This window comes from Heterocephalus glaber, unplaced genomic scaffold (genome assembly GCF_053883595.1).
Source record: "Heterocephalus glaber isolate CG9 unplaced genomic scaffold, H.glaber_assembly_v1.0 deba00000122, whole genome shotgun sequence".
NCBI classification, from domain to species: Eukaryota; Metazoa; Chordata; class Mammalia; order Rodentia; family Bathyergidae; genus Heterocephalus; species Heterocephalus glaber.
In genome coordinates this window covers 67,519,310-67,542,673 of record NW_028258138.1, presented here as the reverse complement: position 1 = coordinate 67,542,673, position 23,364 = coordinate 67,519,310, and the positions used below count along the sequence as shown (strand labels likewise).

Below are 23,364 nucleotides of genomic sequence, written 5' to 3'. Positions count from 1 at the left end.
GAGGGAAAAATTGGCATATAAAAATAATTCATTTCTCTAAATTTCCCTCAGTATCAGCCCCCTCATATCCTGACTGCCTTGCTAATCTTGAACTTCAATTTCCATTTCCCCAGCCTCATGAGCCTGTCAGAAGTTTTGAGTTCTTCCATTCTGCTTGTGCTTGCAATCCTGTGAAGCTTACAACTTGGCAAATGCTTTGAGGGGAAGAGCAGTAGAGAAAGTTGAATTCATCTCAGTTTGTTTTCCTTTTCACTTTCTTGGATCATTAAATTCTGGCTGCCTTCATTGTCTGTGATCCATCGTTGTACTTTTTTGTGTTTTATCCAGTTTTTGAGTTCACAGTGAAAGGGTTAGTGTGTTACAAATACTTTATCATATCTGGAAGCAGAAGGCTCAAGTCAACAATATGGGTTCCTTAAAAGTTAGATTAGCTTCTGGCAGAGGAGGCTGAAAAGAGCTCACATTTGTATAGGCAGATATTATATCAACAAGTCCCGAATGCTGAGATAACTATTATGATAATTAAGTTCATTTTTTAAATGAGCCCCAAATATTTTATGGAGTTATTCATGTGCTTCATTTCAGTGGAAAACAGTGGGAAAAGTAGGATTAATTTAAAAATGTCTGGTTTATATACACTTTTCAAAAACACATTGGATGTAGGAATAAAACTGGTTTTTGTCTGGTCAGAGAAATTGCTCTGTTTTCATAACCAGCCCTGGAAGGCTAAAGTTTTCTTGAATTACTTGGAGTGGAACATAGAGAGATAGGGTGTTCTTATCTGATATATTTTTTCTAATTATTTGGTTTGGTTCTTCACTAAGACCTTTCCAGTTCTGCCATTTATTAGTTGCTTTTCTCCTTTCTTTTATGCTTCTGTTCTAATTCTCTGTCAGTAGTCCTAAATGGAAGGTTCACTTTATTTTATTTTTACCCTAACTCTATCCACAGCTGAAGTGCAACTTTGAACTATTCCTCAAGTTGCTCCCAGATGCTATTATAAAACCGTTTCATCTCTTCACTTCTTAATGTCTTTCTTTTATGCTTTTAAAGAAGGCAGTAGAATTTTTTCCTGGTCAGTCATAAAGGTTTAATGTTGTTGCCTTCTCTTTGAGGCCAGTTACAGCACCTAATTTCAATGATAAAATGCGATCTTGTTTGTTGTTATGAAAGGCATAGAGGAAGACTTTTTCTACTTCTCTTATTTGAAGTTTCTCTTGAAATAAATTGAGTTCTACTTATTTTCAAAGTCAGTGTTTTAGTACTTCTAAAGTAGCTAATACTGATGTGTATGCCTAATTTAAATGTTTAATTTTTAAAAATTTAAATGGAGCCATTGAGTTGCTAGATTTTTTCCAGATTTTTTTACTAAATATTATTATTACTTATTCATCTTCATTCAACATTATAAATTAAGCTATTCCTCTGTTGTATTAGTTTCCACTCTAGTGGACTGAACATAGTAACAAAGATCTTGCTCTGACATTGAAGCAAAGATCAAGAATGGATTGCTTGCAAAAAGGAGTTAGGATATGTTTCTACTCTGAGTTTCTTCCTGTAAAGAATACAGATGGAGAAAGGTAAGTCAAGGGAAGGACCAAGTTTTATGGAATGCAGAAGTGCTGAGGCCATTTTAAAGACTGATTTGTTCCTTGTTGTTGGACAAAATAGGCCAGACTCTGCTCCTGTTCCTGTGGCTGTTATGCCACTTAGAGGATGGGTCTCTGTGGGAAAATGAGGAGCAAAGGACAAAGGAGAGCAATCAAAGACAAAGAAAGAGCTGGTTCAAAGAGGCTGTTGGTACATGACTCTATTGTGGCTTTGGGGAATAAAACTGAGTGGCCTGCAGGATGGGATCAGTCCTCTTGTGAAATATTCATTCCACTAGTTCATAATCTAATTAAAAGTTTTCTTGAGGAAGGTGTGTGTGCCCGGGAGATATTGGTAAAAATTATGTCTAATTCTTTGTTGTCTACAGAGACATTACAGCTCTTAGTGATAAGAGCTGAAAGTCCACTTTATAACTTTTTCCACTGTCTACTTGGATGTTGAAAGACAAAGGTTGAGTTTAAAACCCAAGTCCATTTAATTATTGGAAAAGCAATCCTTTATAGGTCTCTATGATGAAAGAAAAATGGAAGCACAATTGCCTATCATATGCTTTCTCTTTTATAGTAATTAAAAGTTGATCTAAGTTACGTGCATGTAAGAATGTAGCATTTTCAAAATTGCATATGCTTATAGGCATTCAAGTTAGCAAAGATACCTAACACTTTGCTTCTAGAAATTCAGAATAATGCTTTCTAACTAGAATCCCAGAATATAGCAAAGTATAATTTGTGCTTTCCATTCATTTTGATTTCTAATGTGCTCTACAATGAGTGTTACCTTTGCTAAGGCAGTGGAAAGTGTCACAAGCTTATCTTCTATTCATTTTATTTAATATATTATTTGGACAGATCTCCCAGTACCGTCTCAAAAATTTAGTCTAGATTTTTAAAACCCAGTGCATAAACATGAGCCCTATTATTTATTTATTAATGCTCAGCTCTCTAATATTGGGTGAAACTTCAAGTACAAAGTGTGTGATAATTATCTATTTTTGTTCCAGACTGCTTTGAAATGTATCAGTCCCTTCGTAGCATTTTCCATTATCGTATGCAAACCATAAATCTCCAAAACACTTTTTCTCTAGAACTTTTGTCCAAATATAGGTTTTCTGTGCCAATTTCCCTTTCTTCCCCACCCCCAATCTTGCTATATTCCTACTACAATTCAGAGGCAGAAGCAATGCTTTTGCACCTGATGGCCTGGAATGTAGAATTCTAACAGTCTTTTGACTTTCCTTGTATAGGGATCATCCTTACCCAAGAGTGTACATTCTTTGAAGGCAAGCACTATGTTGCATTTGTCACAATGATGGGTGATGCGTGATTGACACTTCTTTCTCTGTACTTTTCCTTTCTTTTCTTCTACTGCAATATCTCCCTGAAGGCAAAATTTGGGGCAAATAAAACTATGCAAATAGAGCCAAGTAATGACAAAATATTCTAGGTCCGGAGACCCAATGGGTAAACCATTTTTAATTTTATTATTTATTAAAGTTAAATTTATTTTAGTTAATACATGAAAACATAACAATTGTACATATTTATGGTGTATCATGTGATATTTTATTTAATATATGTGTACATTGCATAATGTACATACATTTCTCATTTATGATTATTTTTAAAAGTATTTTGACTTGCTTATTTTTAGTCAATGCACATAAATGATGAGCACCAGGGAAACATTACCTTGCTTTTCCAGTAGCATTGGCTTCACTAGTACTACTCACTGGCCTCTCTGGCAGGGCCACGCATGACCTTCTGGAATTTACCAGTAATGGGAAGGTGCATGTAACAAGTGAAGTGGTCAGCATTGAAGGCGTGAGACTGCAGTGATAAAAAACGTTCTTTCAAATTAATAGATGCATATAAAATAATTTTGCAATAGAATAGCATGTAGCTTGTCTTTTTTTTGAATAAAACATAATGCTGAGATATAATGCTCATAATGAGCACTGATGACTTTTCTAGGGGCTTCAATCCCAAGCTTAAATGCTGGAGGATTGTTGCGTAGGTGTGTCTTCTATTTTTCTGAGATTTAAAATGCATAATAGGAAAGTGAAATTCTGAGGCTTTTCTAATCACACAGAATAATGGGAAAATACATGACATAGTAATCCATGTAAAGCATTTGCAGTGTCTGCTCAGGTTGACTAAATAGAAGGTGATATACTTTACTTACGGTGAGACATGGGAAAGTCTGTGCAAAGCACACAATCTAATGCTAAATCTAGGACAAAAAAGGAGCAGATGAATCTGAGAAGGGTGCTCATGAAGTAAATAAGCCAGCAGCCTACTCTATATCGATAAGTTAGGTATCATATACTATTCATATAGTTTGCCTTGTCTTCTTCAGACCTTCCCCCACTATCCATTTTCTTTCCCCTCCTGAAATTTTCTTTATCAGTTTTTCCATTATTTTCTCACTATTTCTGTTCATTAACTCATTTTTTTTTTGTTTTATTTTTGTGTGTCTTTCTGCTCCCCTTTTATTCATTTATTTCCCTTTCTCAAACTCTGAAGTGATTTGTCTCTGGGACTTGTCCATAATATGGCCAGTTTCGTGATTGTATCACATCCCATGATAGAATAAACCCCTAGAAACTTATTTTATTTACTGAAATCAGACAGAAGCAGGATCTGATGGAAGGAAATATGTGTTGGGATTAAATCTGGGGTTCTTACTGCATATCTTTGAATATGGCTTCTTCACCTCCCTGTGAAATCTCCTGCACTTGTGAAGCCAGGGTTCAGAAAGATCAAAACTGAACACCATCTACACTAAAGTTACAGCCTTAAAGGAAACGTGAGATATTTATCAGTGGCCTTTTCAGAACCTTGGAAACATCATTCTGTTTCAGAATAGCTATTTAAATAGCATTTTAGAAATGCCAAACCTTTCCTGAGTACACAGTGGTAAGAGATTCCAAAGCAAAGAAAGATGGCAATACATCTTCAATCATACAACTTAAGAAAGTAAATCATGGTTTAAGATCCGAACTTAGCCTTTTCAAATACATATGTTTATAGACACTGGTGATTAATAGTTGTAAGTGAAACCCACCCCATGACTTGATTAATGGCAGTGACATCATGATTTTTAAGTATACTGTTAATGCTGAGACTTATGACAAAAAAATGCAAATGTGACACGTGAATTTTCATGGCATTTGCATAGATACAGAAAAAAAAATTTAAACAACCTTTCCCCTTAGATTAATCCTTTATCTGTGAGGCAGTATCTGAGGGCAGTGAACTACTACAACCAGCTCTGACTTGTTTGGCAAGACCTTAAATTTTTCTAGAAGGGCTGGAATAGTAATAGAGCTTCTCTTCTCAGTCCTAGATAACTCTACAACAAAAATGTTCCTATAGGGTTTCTGATCTTGGATGCTCCCTAAGATTTAGTATCCTAGCAATTTCAGTTCTGTACTAAGGAAATCTAAGTCAATTCTGCTAGGTTTTCTCTCTTATCTTTCTATACTTTAACCTGTCACAGAGAGCAAAAACAATTTAAAGAATAAAGCCATTTCTTCCCCATTACTAACCAAGAGAAATATACCTTAGCTTCTAATTAATGAAGCTAAGGGTAAGGATCCTTAATAATGAATATCTTACTGGTTAGAGAGTTTGATCTTCCTAGGAATCCTTATGAGGGAACATAAAACCACAGTTCAAGAGCTCCTCTCTACCCATTCAAAAGTAGATAGCACATCTGCAGAATGTATGTGTATATGGTCACACAACAGTCACATATCTGCGAAACTGTACCTCATTATAGGATGGTGAGGGCCAACATTGGCTTTTGAATCTCATTTTATAATGAAGTACAATTGCCTGTATACAGTGCCTAAGACAGGTTCCAATAAATGGCAGCAGAGAACAGCGGTGGCAGTTACAGAGCAGTACCTGATAACTTTTAAATTCCCAGCCTGGCCCAGCAGAACACAAACAATATCTAAAGATCTTCTCAACCCTTTTAGGTTAAGGAAAATACATTAGACATTCAAGAAAGACCTTTAGTCAAATTTCTCCTCAATGGAACCCAATACTCAATACCCACAATTGAAAATGAGAGAGATTTAATTTGGCTCACAGTTTAGGGGGATTCAGTCCATGGCCAGATGACTCCAAAACAGAAACATTATTGAAGAAGAGTATGGCAGAGTAAAGCTTCTTTGCTTTTGGCAGCTGGAACGCACAGCTGAAGAACAGTATCAGAAAGAAGTGGGGAAACGATCAAATATAGTACCAAGGCCACTCTTACATGTCCCACCCAGACAAATGCAAAGGCATTCTTTACTAATCTTCTAGGTGTTTCTTAAACCAATGAGGTTGATATATCAGGATTAATAGTCACAACAAGATTGGAGACTAAAGCTGTAAAAAATATTTGAGGTGGGAACAGATTGGAGGAGAACTTTAAACAAAACTATAAACAAAACACAGTTAATGGCAATATTTGTTAAGTGCCTACTTTGTAGCAGATGATCTACTTATATCATCTGTAAAACCTCCTATTTCTCCGAGATAGCTATGATTGTCCCTGTCATTTATAGGACCTTTGGGAACCTGGGAAGTTTCTTAAGTTGCTGTAGGATCCAGGGTTAGGAAAGGGTAGAGCAAAGATTCATGCCTATATTTGTTTTTCTCAAGATACCTTGTCATTTTCTTATTCTTCTTTGCAGAATATGTACAGATTTCAAATGCTATTATTTGAGGCATCTGAATTCCTGAATCTGTAGCTGCAGGGTGCATCCTATTTTTAAAAATGGATGAAGGCCAAGGATATATTTCTGATACCATGATCCCTAAGATCTTGTTTAGCTATAATGTTTTATAGTTCTATGACCATTTCTCTCCAGAAATACTGTATCATGACCTTCGGCTCACCTCATTGGCCTTTTCTGCCACCTCCTGCTCAATCATCAACTGGCTTCTATTACTTAGCTGTTCACTTCATTTTAACTATTGGACATACATTATTTTAAGGGGAAATAATTGGCTTCTAACTGTAGGTGTAGTAATTGGTATTTACTACAGTCAGTTCTGGTAGCTGTGACATTGTACATAGAGGAGACTGACCTCTGATTCTAGGTGAAACCAAAGGACTGGCAAAAAGATACTGTTTTCTATGTAAAAAATCTACTTTGTGCGAATGTAACCAAAAAAAAAAAAAAAAAGAGGTTAGAAGAAACATATATAGCCTAAAGTACAAGCAGTTGAATTTTGCCACAGAGGACACAGTTTCATGTCAGACCTTCTGCTCTAAACTTCTTGAATACTTGCAAATTTTCCAAGATAATCACAAACAACACGTTAGAAAAAACCCAGAATTTTAAAAATAGTAAAATCCACTCAAGTCATTTTTTGATGAAGGAATAATGCCTAGAAAAATTGTGACAGAGAGAAAATCGTCAAAGCCCCAATGACAAATATGTATTTCATCTTTTTTCCTATATTCTTTATGATCAAAAGTGGTACATTTAAATTGAATCTGTGTTAGCCACTTTCTCTGGGAGAAAATATCTAAACCCATAGCATAAGAAGTAGAGGTTCATTTTGCTTCATGGATTCAAAAGGTTCAGTCCATACTTGTCTGGCTCGAAGGCAGTGGAAATACCTGGTAGAGGAAAGGTGTTCAACCCATGGCAGCCAGAAAGCAGAGAGAAAACAATAGCCAGCACCATAGATCCACCATCACAAGGCATACTCTTCTCCCAGGCCCCACATCCTAACAGTGTATGCAGCCATGAACTCATTGGTGGACAGCTCCATTGATGAGTAGAGTGCCACCTTCTAAAAGCCCCACAAATTTTTAGCAGATATTTTTGATCCAAACCAAAGCAACAATCATATAATTTTAATAATAAATGTAGTACTGGCAAACTCTTAGCAATTTTCTTAATCTTCTATGTCTCTGGTCTTACAAAAATGCATGAGAGTGTATTTTATTTAATATACTATTAAGATGCCTATTAAGTTGGCCTTCCATATGTGTGGGCTCCACATCTGTATATTTAACCAACAAAGGTACAAAAATGTGTGACAACAATATTGTGAATACACTGAGCATTTCCAGACTTTTTTCTTGTTACTAGTACCTTTAACAACTATTTACAATGAATTTACTTTTATCATGTATTATAAGTATCTTAAATATGATTTAAGGTATATGGGAAAATGTGTGTAGGTTATACACAAATCTTTACTATGTTATATAAGGAAGTTAAGCATTTGTGGATTTTGTTATCTGCTGATAATAAATATTATATCATCTTCTGAAGCCAATCCCTATAGATACTGAAGGATGAATGTATTGTTTACAATTATTCATAAGTTAACTGTTAATAACTGTTAAATGTTTTTTTTCTGGAAGAGCAGCTTGCCATGTAAGAGGTCTACTTCTAGAATATCTCTTATAGGGACAAAATGTAAAAGATGCCAGGGATTTTAACCCATTGCTTCTTAGTAAATACTAACAAAAAGGGAAGGGGACAATTCAAAAATTTCCTTTAAAATTTTACTTATCTCTAGTTCCTCTTCTCTGCTCTTTCCTGTATGTAATCAAAGAGAATTAAGAAAAGATATAAACTTGACCTGGGAAGAAGATTGACAAGAAAATACCAGGTGCCTCCCCTAGAAAAGCATAAGGTAGAAGAAAGTTTACAAGATAAAGAACCCAAGAACAGTGAAAAGTCTGCAAGCATAGTAACAAAAATGAAATAACTATAAAGCACCGGAATGGATGGCTCTGGGGTTTGGAGCCCTGCTGTCAGGACTGGGTGGTGCAACTCGGAGTCTTTCTGATCCATATTTTTTCCTTCACCCTGTGTGTAGTGTATTACAAAACAGCCTGGGGTTCACTTTCCAAATATATGCAGCACCTGATAGTTTCTCGGCATCCCTATCATTGACCACCTGGTCCAAGCCTCCATCTTCTCTTGCATTCATTGTTGCAGTGACTCCTCCTAAACGGTCTTTGCTTCCACATTTCACATTTATAGTCCAGCCAAGGTGTCAGCAAACCTATCTGCAAAAGTCTAGAAAGTAAATATTTTAGGCTTTAGGTGCCATACATTATCTGTCACAACTATTAACTCAGCTATTATATTGAGAAAGCAGTCATAGAAAACAGGTGCATGAATGAGCTTGGCATTGTCCCCATAAAACTTTCCAGAGACACAGAAATTAGGAAATCACATGATTTTCACAGGTTGACATTTATTATTCTTTTGATTCTTTTACAATTTAAAAATGTAGAAAAGATTTTGAGCTTGCAGTTCTTACAACAGAGGCTCCAGGCCACAGTGATCCTGTTGAACAATTAGTAAGCTTGTATTATATTTCTATTCACAAAAGGAAAATAGCTATGATGGTTCTGAATCAGCTGTTCCTGTTACCTCTCTCCCCTCAGCTACTGCTGTCCTTTCCTACTGAGCTCCAGCCAGACCATCTCTCTGCTCTTAGACTTATCAATCACACATCCCCTTTAGACCTTTATATTTTTTCTTTTATTTGAAATGCTTTTCTCCAGATATTCACTTGGTTTTCTTTCTTCTTACATTCTTCTAAATTTTCTCATAAATCCTTCTCCTAATAATCATCATTTTAAATTAGAATTCAGCTCCAGTAGGCAGACTCCTGATTAACCTTTCTTCTTCATGGTAACACCTAAGATACTCTCAATTTACTTACGTTATTATCTGTTTTCATTCAGTACAGTATATGCTTAAAGGGAAAGGACATGTGTTTTTGCCTCTTTGCATTTGTTTTGTTTACATAAATTAGAATCTGAAATACATCCTAAGCAGTCAATAAAAGCTTGAAAGTTGTTAAATGTATTCTGGTACACCTAGGTTATTTAGGAACTCAAGAATGTGAATATTAATTAAGTTGTTAAAATGGGAGTAGGGATCTAAAGAGGATTATTAATCTTCTACATCAGGTACCAAATAGTCCTCAAATTGGAGGGACAACTGAGATGGAGTTTGAATTAAACACGCTAAAGAAGCCCTGCATGTAGAAAAGAAAAGTGGTGAAAATGCTGAGCCTCACATTTTGCAGCCTGGCTTCATTCACCGGGCATAGTACTATACTCTTAGTAGTTGTGCAATATTCATTAATCCAATCCAAAACAGGTTTAATAGTATTCATTGGCTTGGCTACCACACACATTGTCTTACTGTTGCCTGAGAGCACATGGAAAACTGTTGTATTGTCAGTGAATATGTACTGGACTCAACTAGTTTCTGATGCTTTATTTTCCAGGTCACTGACCCTGTACAAGGTGTCACCATCGACCTTGAGGTGGCAGGTGTTCACGATGCCAGCAAAGGGAACACATAGCCATCTCTTGCAGTCAATTTCGCAGATGAAATGAACTTGATACAGTCCTTGCGGCTTCCATATTCACCTTATTTGTCATTGTACAGAGAGCGAGAGACAGCATCTTCCACTCCACCATATGGATTTGTTGTCAAAGCCCATGAAGGCTACATTCCAAAGAGATTTTCTAAGACCACATAGGGCTTGGTACTCCCAGAAGTATTCATTTACTATCATAACAAAAGAATAAATGAAAGGAGGAGTGCCTTCACAGAAACACTATTTTCTGTAAAAATCATTGCTACTGGTATAGAAATGTTAATGGCTGAGGATATAGAGAATACTTTGGTTGAAGTTCCAGCCTGCCATTCTTGCTTTCTGAATTATGAGAGAAAATTGTGTTTGAAAAAATCTGTTCCTGCATTTTTTTCTAGGCTCTTCTTTATAAAGCAATTGATGTAGTAAAAAACCAATTTTTCTCACTTCCTCTTACTTCCCAAGAGAGCGTGGGCATCTGTCACTTTTCAATGGGCGATTCAGTCTTAATTATTCTTCAAACTATATCGTGGGCTCTCAAATGACAAATGTAGGTTATATTTAGATACTTCTCACATGCAGTCTGTACAAGCCCCTCCGCACTTGTCTCTCTATTGCATGCATCTGCAGTCTCCTCTACTCAGTTGTTCTTAAAAGTTCTCACAGCAGCATAAAATAATTTTAATAACACCCAGTGCATGACCATTTTTAATTTGTACATCCTTTGGTGACCTTATTCATAAAATATTTTTAAGTTTCATTGAGCAGCCAGAGGAAAATAGTCCTATGAACAAATTGTGTAAGTTTATCACCATGCTCATCACCACCCCTGAAGCCTCAGCTCTCCTTACATGTGGCTCTTGATGAGAATTTCAGGCCTTCTATCATGGATTGTCCACCAATTGCAACCTCATGAGGGGATTCCCAGTTAGAACTGAGATCTAGGAAAAGTTTTTCCCGAACAACATGCTTTTCTGATATCTTATTTTCCCCAAGTGTTCTCCACTATGACACTAGATTTTTCTCCATACCCAAATCTGCCAGCTTGCTACCCGTTTCATCAAGATCTTGTACTTTGCAGATCTGGCTTTTCTTTCTCAATGGCTGGCTAATTGAATGGTTCTCTCCCCAAAAACAGTGACCTAGTTCACCTAATATGCGTGGTATTTAAGCATGTGAGAGACCATTGAAGCAATATCATTGAGTGGACTTGTCTTTGTTTATCCTCTATGAGCAGGACCACTGACTGTCTCATGTAACACCTATGCACTGGGAAGAAAGGGAAGATTCATGTTTGCTATGCATCAAGTAAATAATGTGTAATAATTATTTTCAGAACTCTTAATTTACTAAGTTTCTGTGGAAGTCCTTACATGGAACATCTCATTTAACCCTTATAACCAACATGCTAGAAACATCCTTACTGTCACCATCATATAGATCAGAAAACTGAGGAAATTAAGATTGAATTTAAAACAACTAATAAGGAATGAAGCCTGGACTGATGTGAGAAATTAATGTCTGAAGAGGGAAATCTTTTAAATAATTGAAGTAGGAGGTCTTTTGCTTAAGATATTCCCTTTGCTCAAAATTTCCTTATCTTACATGGCATTCCCATTTTCTGCGCCAATTTATCAGCACCCACAGTCAGATTTGACTCTATAATTTACTACGCTTAGCAATACTTCTCTTTCTTGATCTAACTCAGTCCCTCCCCTATTATGTTTTCATACAACTCTATCCTTTTTACTTTTTATTTTTAGAGCACTCACAAATTATACTAAGACATTTTATTTATGCATATATGAGCAACAAACCTGAGCTCCTGTAAAGAAATATGCCCTGTCCATTTTTCTGTCTCCTTTATAGCACTTGATATTTAGCAAATGTTCTATAAAACTTTAAATGAATGAGAAAAACTATAGCAAAATGGATTTTTAAAAACAGACAAAAGCATGACGAAATTGCCTGCTTATAACTTCAGTAAGGATGCTGGGATTAAAGAGGGTCAGATGTCATGTGATCTTTAATGACTAGTGATTAGCAAAAGCCATTTCAGTGGAGAAAATGCATTTTCCTTTATGATACGTACAGTTGGAATTCTTTTTTCTTCTGTTGTGTCCTCATTGATAAAATTTTATCACTTTTTACAGAACCAATCGATTTCATTTCTATTGCTGCCCAGGTGGCTGCTGCAATTCTGATGCTGACCTCTCACTCTTAAAGTTCTGCTTTGCATTGGGCCCTCTACAGATAAACTTGCAAAGTGTCTGGTGATTAGATCAGGAGACTGGTTTCAAGCATTCTGTTTTTATCTCTACCACTTGCCTTATTGTGTCCCTTTGGATAAAACACTTAGTCCAGGTTTACATGTAAGGTTTTTCACTTAAAAACCATGTCTTCTGATAAATTCTCATCCAGACAGTAGAAAGCAATTTTCCTAAGTGCTTTACTTAATTGGTTTTCGTCCACACATGATCCTCCAAGGCTGTACTTACATATCCCATCATGCAGTATTGCCTCCATAATTCTCTGCCTCTCAGGACAGTATATGGCTCTGGTAATTTGTTTGTGGCGACTGAGTTTATTCACTGATGCTTGGTGTTTATTCCCAGGATGGTATCCTTTTTAGGCAGACAACAAAATATTGCTAGTTAGGAATATAAGCTGGCTTGATAAATGTGAAACTAGTAGAGGCACAAATGTTCAACTATTAATATTAGCACCCCAGTCTGAAATTGTGGACAGTGGAATATGGTCCCGTAAATTGGAAAACAAGATCTTTATCTAACAAGGAGGCACAAGCCTTTGAGGATGGCAGGTTTGGGGGGGATTGTGGTGGTGAAATAGTTTCTATTGTTTACCAGTATTGTTGAAGGTGAACAGTTGTCTATAGAAAAAGAAAGCCTGAGATAGAAATAAGAAAACTGTTAAAGAGAGAGCAAGAGAAGAGAGAATATGATTCCGCTAATTATGTGTAATGGAGGTCAGGAATCTGGGGAGATAGATATTGTCAAGGAGATGATAAGCATAATAAATGAGTAAGAACTCATATTAATTTTCACCACTTTGAAGTTTTGTGATAGATTTGCGTTTGGTATGAACTTAGAGTGTTTTTATTTTGTACATACTCAAATGAATATTTAAGTGGTACTCTGATTCTCTTGTGTTTCTTTTGCCTCTCTTTGTAGGTGTTTGTCATGCAGATTCTCAAATTAAGGATACAGCCCCTAGTTACAGAATAGAACAAGAACGCCATAGCCTGGCCATATCCATCCAGTCCTCACAGTCAGATGAAGGAAGTGCACTGGGGAGAGATATACACAAGGAGGGCTGCCTGAGGCAGAGGGGGAAGCCCTGGGTTGTCAGACATAGCAGATCTCATTTAGCCCACATAATTAGTAGATGCCTGGATTCAAATAAAGCACATAGAGATAGCAGTTTTCCATTTTTATCAGACTAAGGATCACACAGAAAGGAGTGTACTCAAGGAAAGTTACCTACACATCTATTTATTTTCAGGACAGTTTTCTAGAAAGGCAACTTCAAATGTATTTCAAGCACTCCCCAAAAGAACATGGTCCCATTTTATGTTGCTATGTTTTAGTTCTACTTAAAAAACAATCGTGGGTAGCTTTGTGGTACTTGTAAATATTTATACTGTTCTAATATATTTGAATGACCTGTATATGCCACTTTTTGTGAAAATTTTAAGTATTTCTCTTTAGTTCACTAATTTTAGCTCTTTGGATCAGTTAAAAACATCACAAAGTTCATTCTTGTTCTGAGTTCACCTTGCAACATCGAGGGGAACCACCTGGCATTGTCTGTCCCTGTTAGCCTGGTAGTCTCCTTGAAATCACCTTGGTTAACTTCTTTAATGACTTCATTTCTAAAAGGTGGTATTGTAAAGAGCTCATTGGCACCTGTCAAATATTTAACCTCAGAGACTGATTGATGAGTCTATTCTTTTGACTAATGGGATTATTTATTCTTGATATCCATTTAGTCATGTTCTTCAACCTGATGGATGGGAAGGTATATTTATTTGAAAACTAAAGAAATGCCTTGACTTTTGCTGATGCAGAGGGTAGACATTGTCCTGTGTATGGCTCAAAAGATCGAAATGTTAATAGCCAAGCCAGAGTTATGACTAGAATTGATCTTGTAAAATAGTACCACTTAGCAAAGTATTGGAATACATTTTGTAAATAAATAAGATGAACACATTTTCTGAAACTGAAATCCCTCCATTAATCAATAAACAGAACTTTTTTTCTCTCTAAGGAAACAGCTGATGAAACTTATACATGGTTTTGAAAGAAGATATTCCAGTATAACATACCTTTTAATTTTAACTTAGTAGTTATAAAAGTATGAAAACAATTCCAACCATGTTTTTATCTCAGAGGTAGATATACCTCAGAACAGGTATATTTTTACTTTAAGTTAAGGAAAAGGCAAAACATCTATTCATTCTAAATTTATACATAATCAAATTTTGAATGAATAGAGGGTAGTGATAGAGAATATAATTTCAAAGGAAGATTTGGTCCCATCCTCCAGTGAAAAAGTAGTCTAATGGTTACACAGAAATTATAATTCATGTTAGCAACCCATAAGTGCTATGCGAGTGAGTCTGAGAGCTCAGATTATTCTAATGCCAGCAGGTTTATTTTAAGAAAAGGTTGACTTTAAATTGTCCTTGAAAGACTATAATTTAAACAAATAGATTAGAAAGATAAGAAAGATGTTCGAGACCAGATCTTAGAAGACTTTTTTTAATAGACTAAGGGACTTGAAACTTATTTGGTAGACATTAGGAAGTCAATTAATATGCTTGAGAATAATTTTATTAGAACTCTAGTTAAGAAAAATTATCTGAGAACCTAATATGATTTGAATTCAAAAATGGAGCAATCTTGGAAGAAGAAATAATAGATGTTGGATGATTAAAATAATCTAGGTTGTAGTTCATGAGACCAGAATTAGGGTGACAGGCACGGGAATGAAGAATTAGGGGATGCCTGTGGGTAGGTTATTGATGGAGGAAGCAAAGAGCAGAAGTCCAGGGTGGATGTGAAGGCCTCAGGCCTGGGGGGGTGAGTGGTTAGTGGTGGCAAAGACACCATAGCAAAGCAGTGAGAGGTCATTGGTTCACTTCGGCCTGTATGCCACACTGGGTGCCGTGTCCATACAGGAAACCCTACAAAGCTGGTGAGATGTTGCATGAGGTAAACTTCTGCACAGCCTGTGGTAGAGCTCATCTCCAAGTTTATACAAATGACCTCTGATGTAAGATCTTTCAGAACTATTTTCTGGAGTTTATTTTTTCTCTCTAAACATTTTTAAAAGATTTTTAAGGATAGATTTAAGCAGGCTTCATGACATTTATATAGATTTTTTTAAAAGGCTAGAAGGAAAGCAAGAAATCGCCTAATTTAAAGCTTCATTTTGAAGTTGTGGGAACTGAGGCCTAGAGAGGTAAGAAAATTAAATGCCTGTAATCACTGATTGACAGAGTTTGGCTCATGGCCCTGACTCCAAGCCTTCTGCTCATTCCACAGTGCGCATACTGGGTTTAACCATATACAATTGCAGGATTTTTAATCAGACAGAATGTAAGAAATTACTATCTAGCAACAAAATATTTAATGTAGGTTCAAATATGTGACTACTTATACTGAAAGTTGTCTCTTAAGAACTGTTTCGTCCCCATATTTACTTAGGGGATGATGTCCATGACAAATGGAAGGCTCAGATTAAAGTCTTTATTAGAAATCTGGAAAAGCAATAAAAAACACTGATGGCACATTTATTTGGAGGACACTGTGCAATATGTTGCAAACACCTGAAAGCTTAAGGAAGGCAGAAATTGTTTAGCATCGTAGAAATAAAATATTTAGGGCCATAGACTCAAAATCAGAAAACTAAATTAAAACTATTCAAGCCAATGCCAAACAAAGTTTCTTTGGAATTGGGCAGCACAGGAACAGTGATATTATTTCTGGAATAGGGACATGTGCAGTGCTATATAAATATGCTGAGACTGGTGCCCAATAGGCATTAGAAGGTACACAATTTACTAAGGTGATTAGAACAGTGTTTTTTGGAAGCCTATTGAGCTGAATAAAAAGCAGCAAGAATCAATAGATTATAATGACATGAAAACTAAGAGCTGAGTCAGAAGCTGTTGATAATGGGCCCAAATAGTTGTGGCTGGTTAGTGGAACTTGCCAAGGTTTATATTACGCTAATGAAACATTTTTGTCCTTCATGGATAGAAGAAGTACCTACTTCCTGACAAACACACCTATGTCATATGTGTGTTTCTTATTTATTTGTTTAGAAAAGGGACCAAAGAAAAAGAGAGAAGGAGGAAGGGGGGGCACTAAAGTGCAAAAAAGAGAATATAATAATTGAAGATTAACATGTGAGAGAAGTCTGATTTTTCTTACATATATATATACACACACATATATACAAGTGCATATTATTAAAATATTCACTTTTCATTCATTCAATAAACATTTTGTTTGGTATCAAGGATCAAACCTAGGACCTTGTATGCCACTGAGCTAAATCCCCAGCCCTCAATAAACATTTCTTAAGCACTTACTTTTTGTATTATTGTCTCATTTGATCCTAAAAGAGGCAAACACAAATTATACTGAACAAAAATTACAAACCTGATAGGTATGCACCCTAATATCACAGACTGAGAAAGTGAGTCCCAGAAAGGAAACATGAAGCATACACATTCACATGCCACTGAAGATCAGAGCCTTTGCCTGAAAATGCTTTCCAATGAGTTAAATTCCAAGTGGAATGCAGAGATGTTTCAAAAGGAATAAAATATGGTGTCAACAGCCACAGTATAAACCACTGAGGGAGCCACTGAGCAAGGGCAGCATGGCCTGGGCCTGGCAAAAGGGAATAATCACACAGGGTTTGCTACAGGGCCTCAGAATACGTCTTCCTGTGCAGGAGCACTGTGAGTCACCTCAGGAATGCAGGGCTCCTCAAGCAGAGAGAGGTGACACAGTTGTCATGCTTCCTGGAAACAGGCATTTCTCTTATCCTTGCTCATGATCCAGGGACATAAGAGCTGCCCTGGGTAGGGATTAGAAAGCCACAGTATTAGTCATGCCTGTTCCAGTACCTTTGTGTGACCTGGATGCATCTTTTTATCCCTCTGAGCCTTGATCTTTTCATTAAGGAGATTGGACTGGAGGAGTTTTTAAAATATTTAGAGTTCAAGAGCAAGGATACATTCTCCTTGTTAGATGTTTTCAAGGTTCAGGAAGTTGATGCTGAATGAAAAAAGCTTTATCAGGCTTTGTCATTTGAATTGTTCTGCAGATACCTGACCACCATGTCTAGGCTTGCAGATTTCCTTTCCCCTCCTAACCATATTTGTGTGTCTCAGGGTTGAGGCTGCTGCCCCCTTCCCCAGAGAAAATTTGAGCTTTCCTAGCTTCCCTTTCAGTCAGAGCATAAGCCTAGGACCTACATTTTGGAAATCAAATTTCCTGGGCTCACTGGGTAATCTTTTGAGTTTGATACTCCAAGAAGCAAGCAATACAAATTCTCTGTCTTGGGGAAGACTCTTTTTCCACATCAGAACCTATTCTAAGGCTTGCTTTGGAGCATTTTTTCCAGACAACCTTGAAGTTGTTCTTCAGTGCTATCATTAATTCTGTGAGCTACTTAGATTTTAAAATAATTCACCACCTCTTGTTATTCAAGGCTTCTTTCAAATTTTGTCACCTACTTCTTTTAGATCACTTGAGCATTTATGTCTTCAGAAGTTCTGCAATGTTCTTTTTTCTTTTATTCATAAGACTGCTAATACGTAATTGTATCTTGTTTTGTATTATTATGTAAATAAGCAATTGGATTTTTAGCTCCTGAGGACAAATTACTTCCCTTGGTATCTAATAGAATGTTCTATGTTCATTCATTTATGCCTCAACTCTTAAAGTACAACTCTATCACTTATTGATCAGAAAAAATGAAAACACAACTTCAATCAGGGAACTGCAGGCAAATCAAGTGAATTTCCTGAGTGTGCTTTTTGAACTTATGGATCTTTTTGTTACACTCTTCAAAAAGTTTCAAAACTGCCCTCAGCTCTTACTACCATATTTTGCTCTTTTGACCTTTGCGTCTTAGTTTTTCTCTATGAAATGGTAGCAATTGGACAATAAAGCTAATTATGACTACTCAGCAGAGAAAATCCTCAAATGAATAACACCATGGGGACCTTGTGAAGAATTATATTCTAAACATATAATGTTGCAGATGAATTGATCAGAGAAAAGTAGAATCATGAAAAAAAATGGAAAAGGTGGCTCCAGGGAATCTATTAAAGAAAATACATTTATATAACTTGACTCATTGAAAAGGGTAGCAGGATAAGATTTTTAAATAGATATTAAATGCAGATAAAGTAGAATACTTTTACCCAGCACAAGGGGGGAAAGTTAAATTTTAGGAAAAAAATGAAATGTGTTCAATACATGAGCTGATAGATTAGGAATTAGAAACTGAAAGGATGGGGTGGTACAATATAGCACTGTACATGTCCACACTACCTTTCCTTATATATTTTGTCCTGCAATAAAAATTTTCAGCGTACCCCATAAAGAAATTACTCGTGATCCAGTTTTACATAAGGGGAGTATGAGACACATAGATTATTACTGAATAAGATCACATCAGACTCGACCTAAAATTTCCTGATCCTAAAATTCACTGTTTATCCAAAAGAATATTCTCCCTTTCTGAGATGAACATGTAGACAAACTGCATTGGGGAGCCATAGTCCTTCTCTTCTAGGAGGTAGCAACTTAATGAGAAAGCAGGATCAACATGCAAAGAAAGCTCTACTGCTAAACTGGCACACATAGCAGAAATTGTTTATCTTTCTTACATCTGTACTTCTCTGTGTGCTTTTCCTTCAACACACTCATACAAGAATATCAGCGAATAGAATTAGTTGAGAACATTTCCCCCCAAAAATGACTCTAACATAATTATAGAAGACAGTGAGAGGGGAAGTGAGATCAGAATTGAATGGTTGTCCAAAGGTGGGAGAGCAACACTGTCCAGCCAGTCGTTGTGCCGCATGGAGTTCTACTTCACTGTGTTACTGCCACTGCCACACGAGTCTGAGGGGTTGAGGAGACTTGCTCATGCTCTTTATTTTCAGATTACATGAAACATTGTTGGTAACACCTTCACATCGGTCCATCTTTTTTGTATCTATCTGGGTGTGAAGATTTATTAATTTAAGGTGGATAAGAAGATTATATTCTTCTGGGCTTCAGCCTACAAAGCTTTACTACTTCCCTTCTAAGGAGACTTCCAATGACTCTCCAACCTATTGAAGCATGTCTGTTGATATACGATGCACTTTGTTTTAAAGTGTGGTTTCTTTGGTCATTTTTCAAGCCCTGAAGACAACTAAGATCATCCACTAAGGCAGAGCAGCTGACTTGCTTCACTTCCTTTTCGTAAGGGGTGGAGCTTAAATTGAGCTACAGGCCGTAATACTGTAATGTAAAGGTATTGTATTGCAAAATAGTTTGTTTGGGATGGCTCATATTGCTTTATGCCACCTAAAGCAGAAAATGAAATGTATTGTATCTTCTGTGAGACACCGTGGGTCACTATATACCCCACAGAGAATATAGCTCCAGTCCTCCCCTTAGCCTAACCTTAGTTTCTCTTTTGGTCCCGGTCCTTTACTCACACATACAGGAGGAATAATTTTTCCCTCCTCAAAGGAGGTGTTTTTAAGAACTTTAGAAAAAGAGTCAGTGTCTGTGTTCATTGACCCAAGGGGCAATCCTGCAACCCATGCTAGCATAACAGCTGGGGCTTTGTGACTGAGGAGCATTGTAAGCACTCAGCTGTACAAAGGGTGGGCCAGAATTGCTACATGGGCTAAGGAAGATCGTGGGAAGTAAAGGAGAGAGAGGAAATGAGACTTTCCTGTTTTCTAGGATCAGCATTTTCCCAAACGGAACCCAAGATATGAATAAAATGACTCATGCATTTTAAATCAGGGTAGGATTTTGATGAGAGGCATGTGGGTGGACAGGCATTCTAGCTTTGTGCATTTCATAATGAAGATAGAATGTTACATGCACATTTTGTTAGCCAGGGCTAGGGAGCCAGAATGGAAAACAGAGTGAGGGGGAAATGTATGAGATAGCCAATCTTTCCTAAATTGTCTCAGAATCATTTTAGATTTCATGGGTTTATGATGACTCACTTTTGCCACAGTGCCAAGGGGCAGCTTTGAATGACAAATTATAAATGACGAGTATTCATAAAGGTGAGGAAAATGGTACTTTGATATTGGCAGATTTGTAAGGGAAACAGTATAACCTCAATTGAGAAAGGAGCAGAGCAAATCCTAGGGTGTGCCACATGCCAAAATAATGAATTAAAATAAAACAACAGCAAAGGAATATGATCTAATAGAATCAAAATATACATGCACTAGCAGTGTATCATAAATCAACAAATCCTGTCTTTGGGATAGGAACTTTATCTTGCCAATTTTAAATCCTTAGCCCTCAGTACAATCTCTTGTGTTAGTTCAGATCATCCAAAAAGCAGAAGCCAGAGACCACAAAAGAATTGTACGTACAAGAGATTAAGGGGAGAACTGCCTGTGATGGATAAGTGTATGTGTGGGGTGGGGTGGGGGTGGGCAGGGGAAGCTTTCAGACTGCAATGCTGAAAGAAGAGAGGGAGGAAAGGATTTCATCTGAAGAGCCCTAGACTGTAGCATAATTCTGAGAAGACTCTCGGGCAGGCTGTCAGAAAAAATAAGAGATGGAAAGAGGGAAGAAAAAAGGGAGGGGAAGGGGATGAAAACAGAATTAAGAGGTGTTAGGTATAAGTACCAAATTCGCACAAGGAATGTAATCATGTATTTAAAAAAAAAAGGTTGAAAAAGAAAAATCCAATAAGCCTGGGTCCAAATCAGTAGCCTTGGTTTGCTCAAGCTGGAATGTCAGTTGCCAGGGGAAGGTGGTCTTGTCAAGAACGTGGTAGTTTATCCAAAGGAACATCTGGCAGGCTGTTCGTCACTTCTCTGAAAACATGCAGGTTCTCAAGTGGTCGATATATTTTTATTCAGTCTATTAAGTCTTTTAAAGCCAGTGTACTAAGTCTTGCCTCATGTACAAACCATACTTATGTTCTCTGTAACCATCACTATGTGAATTCATCCTAAAATCAGTAATGGAAATTGATTTACAAAAGCAGTACAAGGGGTGGAATGGTTCTGATTTACCCCATGCCTGCAACCTTTCTTTGGGGATGACTCTGTGGAGTAGGATGGGGTCCAGCTTCCCCTACCTCTTGTGAGACCTTATTCATGCAGTTTTTGTCTCACCTCCACATCTGTATTTTAAAAGTAGTAGCCCCTTAGCTTTTGCTTATGAACATTGTCTTCTTTTTATTGTTTAGAAAATGTCTTTACCCCAATGACACAGTATATTTTCATTCTATTTTATCCCTTAAATATGTAGTTGTCCTGGAATCAGTCTTTAAATTCTCTTCTAGTCTCTAATTTCTTGAAATTTCTGACTCTAACCAGTACTCATTTGCAAAACTTCAAGGCTTTATATTCAATTGTCCACTAAATAATTCCATATGAATAGCTCAGAAAAAGCACAAAAGCAGAATATCTAAAACTGAATTCATTACTTTATAATCCAAACTAACCAAGACCTACTTCTCTACCTCCTACATATCTCTGTTCCATTCTCTTTGCTCCATTTCTTCTGACTCAGCCCTGGATCAGTTCCTTCTAGTTTCTCACCATGATCATTCTAATAGGCTTTTCACTTTTTTGTGATTATAAGCAATGTTCATCTCTAATCTGTCCCACATATAACCATCCCATTAATTTTTTAAACAAAATATGACTGCATCACTTCCTTGCTTAAAAGCAGCCAAAGGCTTGGGATTCTTACCCTTTAAAGTGACACAGAAAATTATGCGACCTCTCTATATGTGATCCATAGTCACTTTTCTCATGCTTGAATCAAATATCCAAAAACCACGAGTTAAAGAAGGAAAGGTTTATTTTAGCTCACAGTTTGTAGACGTTTCAGTCTGTAGTTGCCTGGTTTTGACACAGGGTAGCACACCAGAGGGGCACGGCAGAGGTGAAATAGTCCATGGCAGGACAGCCAGGAAGCATTAGCATCAAGCTTCCCTATTCCTTTTAGGCCACATCCTATTGGTTGATGCCACCCACACCCAAGTGGGCATTCCCATTATTCATGCCAAGAACTGTGGTAAACCAAGTAGTGCACTAATTTAGTTTCCACACCTCATTAATACATATTCATGTACACTAGATCCAGACATCTCTGAAAAGCCCCACCTATGAGCACATGAGGCTTTGGGGAGATGTCTAGATACAAGCCATTACACCCACCTGTGGGGGAAATGACCACATGACTGCCCTTGGAGGATGTGGTTCTTACGCAAACCCGCCATTCAAGCCATATAATGTAGCATGTCTCACACACTGACTTTAAAATCATGTTAGCAGTGGTGTGAGACTAGTTCCCTCATATCATAACAGGGATAGCTGCTTGATAATTCTGCTTGACAAAATATCATCATGGACTAAAATATTGGTGATCATGAATAGGAGTCTGTCAATGAAGACTTAGATTTACATTCAAGAAACATTTAAGTATTCCTCTTAGCCAGACCCTGGTGCTAAGTGATTTTAGTTATAACATCTGTTCACAAACATCTAAGCACAAGCATTTCAACATACAATGAGGTAATAGAGTCTTAATACCCCCCAAAATAGGAAAATCTGTTAATTAACCAGAAATAATTTAGATTTTTCTTTCTCCCTGTCCATTCTCAACCAGAGACTTGACATCGTTATGTAAAAAGCAGAGTGATTTAAATCTCAAGTTTCTAATGTGGATTTCCCTTTTCTTCCTTTATTCTGGTTCAGTGGCTACCAAACTTAAATGTGCTAAAATTATTAATCAGGGATGTATTAATGAAAAGGGCTATATTTTGAGGGAAGATGATGAAATTTCTATTTGTTATTTTTACTGTAAGCAGGTATTCCATGTTTAGTTGTATTTACAATGGGACTAAATTGTGTTAAGATTTGATTCGTGAGGTTACCCTCCTTTGAATTCATCACCGTTTCTGCATATTGTTCTTCTCATTCTGATAAACTCTATCCGCATATCACCCTCCTTGGAAAGTCTCATTTGACAATTCCTCCCCTTATCCCTAGATGCCAGTCCAAATCCACCAGCTACCTGCCATTCTCTACAGTCCTATTCTGAAAAGCCTATGGATATCTGTCCAATATTTTGGCCTG

At 36.9% G+C, this 23,364-nt stretch overlaps 1 protein-coding gene and 1 pseudogene across 2 annotated transcripts in view; both read left to right on the top strand.

The window, feature by feature from the left end:
• Positions 1-23,364, top strand: part of Lsamp (limbic system associated membrane protein) — a 2,156,433-nt gene that overhangs the window by 428,444 nt on the left and 1,704,625 nt on the right. The gene's annotated exons all lie outside the window — the stretch shown is intronic.
• The window catches only part of LOC147830465 (dnaJ homolog subfamily C member 14 pseudogene), a 190,292-nt pseudogene that overhangs the window by 66,394 nt on the left and 100,534 nt on the right, over positions 1-23,364 (top strand). Inside the window, exon 2 of the transcript XR_015452873.1 lies at positions 1-23,364. This exon is cut by the window's left edge and continues 62,926 nt beyond it; it is cut by the window's right edge and continues 100,534 nt beyond it. The product of XR_015452873.1 is annotated as a dnaJ homolog subfamily C member 14 pseudogene (transcript).